The sequence below is a fragment of the Mastigoproctus giganteus genome, chromosome 7 (genome assembly GCF_048544385.1).
Source record: "Mastigoproctus giganteus isolate SK-2022 chromosome 7, ASM4854438v1, whole genome shotgun sequence".
NCBI classification, from domain to species: Eukaryota; Metazoa; Arthropoda; class Arachnida; order Uropygi; family Thelyphonidae; genus Mastigoproctus; species Mastigoproctus giganteus.
Window position 1 is genome coordinate 184,549,383 of NC_143581.1, and position 8,135 is coordinate 184,557,517.

Below are 8,135 nucleotides of genomic sequence, written 5' to 3' on the forward strand. Positions count from 1 at the left end.
CCTGGAAAAATACCATGACTAATGAACTGCTAACCACTCATTTGGAAGTATGGAGTCAACGAGTTGTAACCAGTACTCTCAGCATCGACTCAGTCCAAGCAAAACAATTTGGCTTTTATGAATGTCTTGTATGGAATCAGTGGGGACAGTTAAAATTAGTGGTGCATCTAGAAAGGAATTGGTCTCGTGAAGCAGTATACCTTACGTTAGGAATTCCAGCTATAGTGTTGATCTTAATCACACTAGGAGCAGTGTTATGGAAGCTATGGAAGTGTGGAAGCATCAATATGGAAACTTCAAATCAAATACGCACTTATCAAGTTTATTATAGGGAGAATGACAACGATCGTGTAAGCATTACCAGCCTAGAATAAGAAGAAAAGGAGGAGGAAAAGCCTTTCTCCTCTTCCCTGACGTCTAAATGAGCTTCAGAAGTGTTTTTATTTTTAGGAAACACTTAAACTGTGTGTGGAAAGGGAAAAAACTTTCGAGTGAATTAAAAGAAACACTTAGAACTCTGAACTTTATGAATACTTCTGTTGACATTCTACTGACATTCAAATGGAATTGTAATGTTCTACTGACATTCAAATGAAATTTTAATGCAATAACTATGTTAGAGTGATATACTTGTAATAGTAATTGTGAAATAATTATGAAAGTATTAATGCTTTTAAAGGTTTAAATTCTTGGAAAAATAATTTGATTGTTACTTTTCTGTTACTTTTCTACTATTGATCAGTATTATGTGTACCTATATATTAGCACTAATTATATATTAGCATTATGAAAAACACATATATAAATCTAATAAGAACATTTGCTAACTTTGTTTATTTTGTTACATGAACAATGTATCATGCTTGGAGCAAAATCTTGAAGGACGATTATGCTATGGAAAAGACGTGCATCATTCTAAAATAAAACATAAGTGTACTACAGCCTAGAAGACTAAAGAAACGTTGTGATTAGTGAATGTTATATGAACAGTGGACACTTGAGAAGATATAATGAAGATAAGAGATGTGTTCCTTATAAAACTGTACGTGCGCGAAAATGTGTGAAAATAGCCAAAGGAAGATTTACGAACTTATTATTGTTCATTACTAATGTTATACCACTGTTATAATATTATAGATATTAACCTTTTAGTATTTTGTGTTTGAAAATATATAGTTTAGTTGTAGAGGCAGTTGTAAAGGAAGAAGCCATCTTTTACTTTGGGAATCTTAGTTTTGGGCCCGATTTGGTTTTTCAGAATTGAGAAGAGTGATTTTCTTCTAAATCCCCAGTCTCAATTCTGAAAAAGGGGGGGAGCTGTAGAAGATGTTGCAGTGCTAATTCCGCCTTTTCCTTTAAATCTATAATAAAAATATTAATTTTAATTTCTAATAATTCCCCTATTTGGTTATTATCCAAAACCTCATTTATTGACAATTTTAGAGTTATTAAAACGGAGTATTAAAACAGGTTAGATGTCTTTAAGTCTTTAAATTGGAACCTGTTATAATGGCGTCTAAAAAATAGCGAAATTAGCCACAGCAACTATGTATTAAAGAAAGCCTATCTAAACTCTACAGAAGCCTGCAGTTGTTTGCCGGCGACGGCTATCTTGGGAGCCACCTACGGGTTACGTTTTTATAAACACAGAAAGATGCACTTAGCTTGACATGCAAATGATGACGACAGAAAGGGGGGGGGGAATCAGAGATATACACACACACCCGTGTGAACGGATATGGAAGATTCCTCCGAGCATCATAAACTCGGTGAGTATTCAAGCTAGAGACTCTTCATTTTCCTAATAAGGAGTTGGTGAAGTGTCTACGCGTCTGGCCAGAATGTTTGGTACATGGCGTAATCGAGGATGATGGTGACTCCTTTGATTAAGTGTCCCATAACGTGGGAGTTCTCCATTAAGAGAAAGGAAAATGTATAAACAATAAGGGAGAACTAGAGCTATATAAGCAGGTCCTCGAGACCCAGAAAAGCGCGGAGGACGGGAAGTCGGAGTCCAGAGAAAGAGTCGAGAGGAACAGAACGGAGAGGTCGGAGAGGACGGGAAGTCGGAGTCCAGAGAAAGAGTCGAGAGGATAGAAGAGAATAGAGCGGTTCCAGTCGCGGAGAACGGAGGGAAGAGCCGCCGCCCCGCCGCATCTTAGACTGGTAAGTTGAAAATGAAAAGATGGATTCTTTCTAGCCTCTTATAATCTTGTAACTAATAACTGCTGTGTTTAAGAATGATAATCCCAAAGTCTATGATCTTATTATTATCATAATGATTTGATGAATTGATAACTATGTAAGATTTACTTTCTCATATATTAAACTTTATTATGTTTTGCACTATAGGAGTTTCTCATTCTCTGCCAAAACCTCACATGTAGCCACTAAAGCTAAATGTTAAAGCATGATTACAGGTTAATCGCGGTTATCGAGTAATCAGTTGCATGATTACCCGATAATAATAAGCACAACGCAAAGCCCAAACTGCGGGGAAAAAGGTAGAAAAGGGGTAAATATCTCCATCTCTCTTCTTCCCTGAGGGTATACGAGGTTTTTTTTGTCCTAACCGAGCCACTAGACGATAAAACAGAACGATATTCCAGATTAGGCGAGATGAACACATTAAAGCAAATTAAGATGGCAGACCAAAAGAAAAGTGTCGGAAACAACGTAACTACACTTAGAACAAAAAGTATAGATTATGCCTAGACTAACTAGTTCTGATGCGGCCACACCCTAGTACACACAAAACCTAAGTAAGAGCAACGAGAAATATATATGTGTGTGTGTGTGCCAGGTGACAGTTGTATTTGCTGTCCGTGTGTACTAAAGTGTGTGGTTATGAAGTCTCAATCTGAGATGCAGTTCGCCAAGCAGATGATGAGAACTGGAGAGAATAAAGTGGGAAAGCTTCGTCATAAGGAACGTGACGTGACGCACGAAGATATGCAGGCGTTATTAACCAAACTCAAGGAACTAGTTCCCAATATGCCACGTAACAAAAACATTTAAATGCCATAAGAACCGCTGAATACAAGTCTGCTGTGGTCGAACATTTTTGGGAGAAGCAGCATCAAATCTCCCCGGAGGACGCTATTATTTTGGATCGTGCACATGGATACTGGGAGCGTAAATGGCTCGAGGGTTTACGGATTAGTTCATCCAGTAGGAATACCATGAATAGAGATAGAAGTATACGTATTAATCCTATCTTTGAAACAATTATATTAAGGTCGGATGAACGATTTTCTTTGCCACGTTCCCGAGACATTTCCGCTTCCAGTTCTGACCATGTGCCGATTGAACCACGTGGAGAAATACCACGTGTGGAGGTACCGTGAGCCTGCTACTTAAGGAGATGTTGCAGGAAGTCATATCACTGTTGAAGAAGGGAGCTGACGCTCCCGAAAGCTTCAGGTTTTAAGCGCTTTTAATGTTTTATATTTTAGCAAATTTTATTGTAAATGATCTTTTATTACAGTTTTTAGCATTCCGCAATAGTTTATTGTAAATATTTTTTTGTGTAAAGATTGTAGTCATATTAAATTTTAAATTTCATTCAATGGTCGGTGTATGAATTTATATATTTTTAGACATGAGTTTTCCCGACCTCAGAGGCCTCTTTCAGGATACGTAACAAAAAACTGTCCAAGTTGGAAATTATGCAATATGTGATTGACTACATCATCGATCTTCAAATAGCTCTGGAAACCCATCCAGTGTCCAGACCGGCAGCTCCTGTCAGCTGTGAGAGTCCAGGCAGGCAACCACTGGGTGTCCTCTCGCCGTCAACGAACGCTGTGGTCAAAAAACATGTGCGGCACAAGAGGCTAGCCATACAGAGAAAGTACCAACCCATCTCAGTGACATGGTGGTCAGTGCCCCCCCCCCCCCGACCTGTATCTTGTTAGGCCTCGCAGAAGTGGTGACGGTGGCGGCTTTTTTTTTTTTTTTTGTTCGTTTTTGTCTCCATACTAAGGGCCGAGTCTTGGATGGCGAATTCGGGTCAAGGCTTTCATAGGAGTGATATCTACTAGTCCTAGTGAACTTTTCCTAACAGAAACCAGAACTTTTAACGGACTTCTAAAGAAATTCATGCACAAAAAGAGACCACAAGCGAGGACATTCACAGTGTTTTTTATCGTTGGGTATTGTTCCAAAAGGTCAAAAAAAACGTGTCGGAATAGTTTCGATGTGCAGTTTGTTCTCAAGACACCGGTGTTGAGAAATATACTACTTTTTTGAGTATTCAGGGAATATTGTGAAGAATAGAAAGAACTTTTCTCTAATACAGACTTTTTTAATTTTTTTTTCTCCGTTTTGCAGTAGCAGATTTTTTCCTTAAAAAGTGCAAGCAATGATTGAGCTGTGATCGTGTTTTTTTTTTTCGTTGTACAGAGATATGTGTGAGTGTGTATAATGTTGTACATTTTGTACGTATCTATAGCCACATATGTTAGTAGTAATGTTGTCAAGGGGGGGGGGGGTTATTACCGATGTACAAATATTTCTTGTGATAGTAGGGCCTGACGTTTATGGCCTTGTACAAATGTCAAAGTGTACTGAAGATTTTATTTGAAAATATTAAATGGAAGTCAAATTCTCCTATCACAATCCAAAAGAGATTCCAGTTTATCAGCAAATATTCACCAAATGAACACTTGGTGATATACAAATTCAACAATTAAAGACATTTGTGAAATACAATTTTTAATATCTGGACAAAAATGTTGATACACACTTGTTGTGCTGCTTTCTTATGCATTTTGTTTGCAACAGAGACTAATTACACATGATCGTGGTATTATTTATCTGATTGCTGATTCGGTTTAGTAGAAGTAGTCCGAACAAATAATGTAGCGACCCGTCTTGTAACGAGTCTCCTCATGACCTTTGCTGCTTCTCTTGTAATAACACTAATGGGAACCACCGTTCTTCCGAACCGAGTGAAGAAAAGGACTAAGTTGAAATCCAGTCTGTCATACGTAGAATTTTTATGGACTTTTTCACAACTTGGCTAAATTAGTTTCAACAGAGACTGTATGGATTTTTCTCCTGAAACTGGTATTTTTAATCCAGCAAAGAGGAAAGCAACAAAGACTACATGCATCTGTAGACATATACTGAAGCCTGACAGCCTTGGTTGCTTGGCACTTAATACACACCTGACTTTTTTTTAATAAATAAAGTCTTAGAACCGTTTGATAAGACCTAGCATGAGTGTTAGGGTCAAAGCAAGCGGATGAAGCAGATTAAGGCTTTATTGGAACACCATTACTTGCATTATAATTACGGAATAAGTGAGAAGAAATCCAAGAACAGTAAGAATATATCCACGACTGACGACAAATGAACTATATCCTGTTATCCGAGGAGGATTTTGGACTATGTTGTCGAAGAGTAATTTATAAATACCTTGAACAGAAGGTCTTGAAGTTGACAAACTCAGTGCTCGGTTCAGAAGTGGAACTGCTTTCTGTGCTTCAGTAGTAATGTCTGATATAGCTAGAGACGTTGTTACGAAGACCAGAAGACGAAAGACTAAACGACACAACTCGTATGTAAGAACAACGTTTTCTTTTTGTATGTATGCAAGGTTACTGTCATATATAGTGCTCAATATCTGTCCTATCGCGATACCATTTATACCAAGCACGAGAGGAGAAATCACATTTTCCAGGGCATAGACAAAATCCTGAAGTTTTAGATAAATGTTTGCTGTTTGTCGAGCATCTCTCTCAGAGACATCCCAAGATATTTTAATTCTTTTGTTAAACTCCCGAAATAACGACTGAGCAACAAGGGCGAAACATGCTAATTGTGTCATCATCACTGCCTCAGGTATGTAGATAAACCATATCCATGATGTCACTTCAGTCCCTGCTATTAAATACTGTTCATACATATTAAGAGTAGAGGAATTTGAATTGAAAATAATAGCATCTACATGTACACGTGGACCTCTAGCGTATACAGCCCATAATGAAATTAGCGTATAGATTACTCCAAATATCCATACAGGTAAACAAAACAGAATTACCCACTTCCTAATATCGATATTTGAGAATAAATTTCCTGCGTTTAGAATTATCATATACATATTAGTTTTGTAATAATTATAGTAATACACACAAGCAAGTGATATTGACTGAAATAACACTACTATGAATAATCTTCTTGTATAAGATGTCCAAAATAAATTGAGTTTCTGTCCGTTCGCCAAGAGAGTTAATAAATCGGCGGTTGACATTATTAATCGGAGGTGCATAAGAGCAATCATGAGAAAAGAGCAACAAGACTTTTTGATGGATATGTAATGCAAACCAAATGTCTTCATAGGAATAAACACGGAATCCAGAACATGCCATCGGTGGACACTTATCCTTGGGGAATTTTCTTCATTTCGTTCAATCTGTAAAAGAAAGTGGTGCATAATCTGTAAAAGATAGTAGTGAAATAAGAATAGAAGTTCCATGTAATATTAGCATGTGAGCTAGTTACATTACTAACATTGGTTTAACAAAAGAGAGAGAGAATAAAAAGTAAAACGTTGGAAGTGTAAAATTATTGTTATTATTCGTTTATTTATTTATTTATTATTATTATTATTTTTTTTATTGAATTGTGTATTTCGTGTAGAAATTCATGTTTATAAAATAAAATTCCGAATCTCTTTGTTTTTTGGACTTATCATTATAGATATGTGACCTACGCAAAAATAATTAAAAAATTTTAAAAAAATTCTTAACATATAGATCTTAAAATAAATTAGAATGGAAAGTAGTAGGAGTCAGAATTTATAATGTTAGTCATTCACAAATTGTCCGTTTGTTGCATTTCTGCGTCGAAAAAACTCTCTCTCTCTCTCCCTCCCTCCCCCCCTGTTATAATAATTTCTGTGTCCGTATGTGTACAGTGGCCCGATATACATATTCTGTAAGCCATATACTTTGCTTATTAAAACAGGAGGGCCTATTCTTTATTAAAATTCAGAAATGAGCTATTTGAAGTCTACTGTCTATCTTTAAACATGTGTTTTACATTAGTCATGATAAACTTTTGTACTTGTAATTCGGTAAGAGAGCCATAACTGCATTTACTGCCCCTAAATAAACATTATATTTGAAAAATAAAGAAATAATAGAATACTGAAATATACGTATTTCACGCACTTCATTATCATCAGTCATTTTCAATCCACTGCAGGATGAAGACCTGTCCAGAAACTTTCTAGTTCCTTCTGTTTTGTGCAATAGCCATTCATTTACTACCCACGAATTGCGAATTTGATCTGTCCGATTCTGTTGTTGTCTTCAAGGTTTCCTTTTACCTCATCTTCGGTAACATTCTGTTGTTTTTTAGTCCATCTGCCATCATGTCTTCGAGCTGTGTGTCCGGTCAAGACCATTTCAGTTCTTTAGTTTTGATAAACTTGAGTAATTTATGTCCTTTATTTGTGTTTGCTGCGTAATCCATGTGTTTCTCTTCTTATCTAACAGTCTGATTCCTAATATAATTCGTTCCATTCTTCGCTGTGTAGTTTTCAGCTTCTCTTCCATCATTTGGTGAGTGCCCAAGTTTCACTTCCATAAGTCATGGTGGGGGGTGTACATTGGTTCATTATTTTACGTTTCAGACAAATTGATTATTGCTCCTCAGTATGTGACTATATTTCCTGAATGCTATCCATCCGAAATTTATTCTTCTCTTGACTTTCAGCCATTTATCATTATTACAGCTAATGACTTGTCCCAGATAAGTATATGAATTCGCCTTTTTAATTACACTTCTTTCAATAATTATATCACTTTCTGTGGCACGTACTTATTTTAATAGTAAAGAAGTAACATTATATACAGGGTGTTTCAAAAGTGATAGTCAGTAATTTAAAGGTGAACTGAGCAGACTACAATATGCAAAAAAAAAGCTTAGTAAACATGGGTCCTTAAGTGAATCGTTTTCGAGATTTTGCACATTTCTAGTTGGGATCCACCACTGAATAGTTGAACTGTACAGAGTTGGGATCCGCCACTGACTTGTTAGTTTAGGTTAGGTTATGCTTATTCTCTCCGTTTTCCTTCTCAATGCTCTGAGACGTAGCAGCACACTAGTACTTGTCAAAGGATAGT

The 8,135-nt window shown here is 36.6% G+C and overlaps 1 pseudogene; it reads left to right on the forward strand.

Annotated features, from left to right (window-relative positions):
* Positions 1–2,847: 2,847 nt before the first annotated feature.
* LOC150083389 (DNA-binding protein inhibitor ID-2-like) lies at positions 2,848–3,917 on the forward strand (annotated as a pseudogene).
* Positions 3,918–8,135: the final 4,218 nt, after the last annotated feature.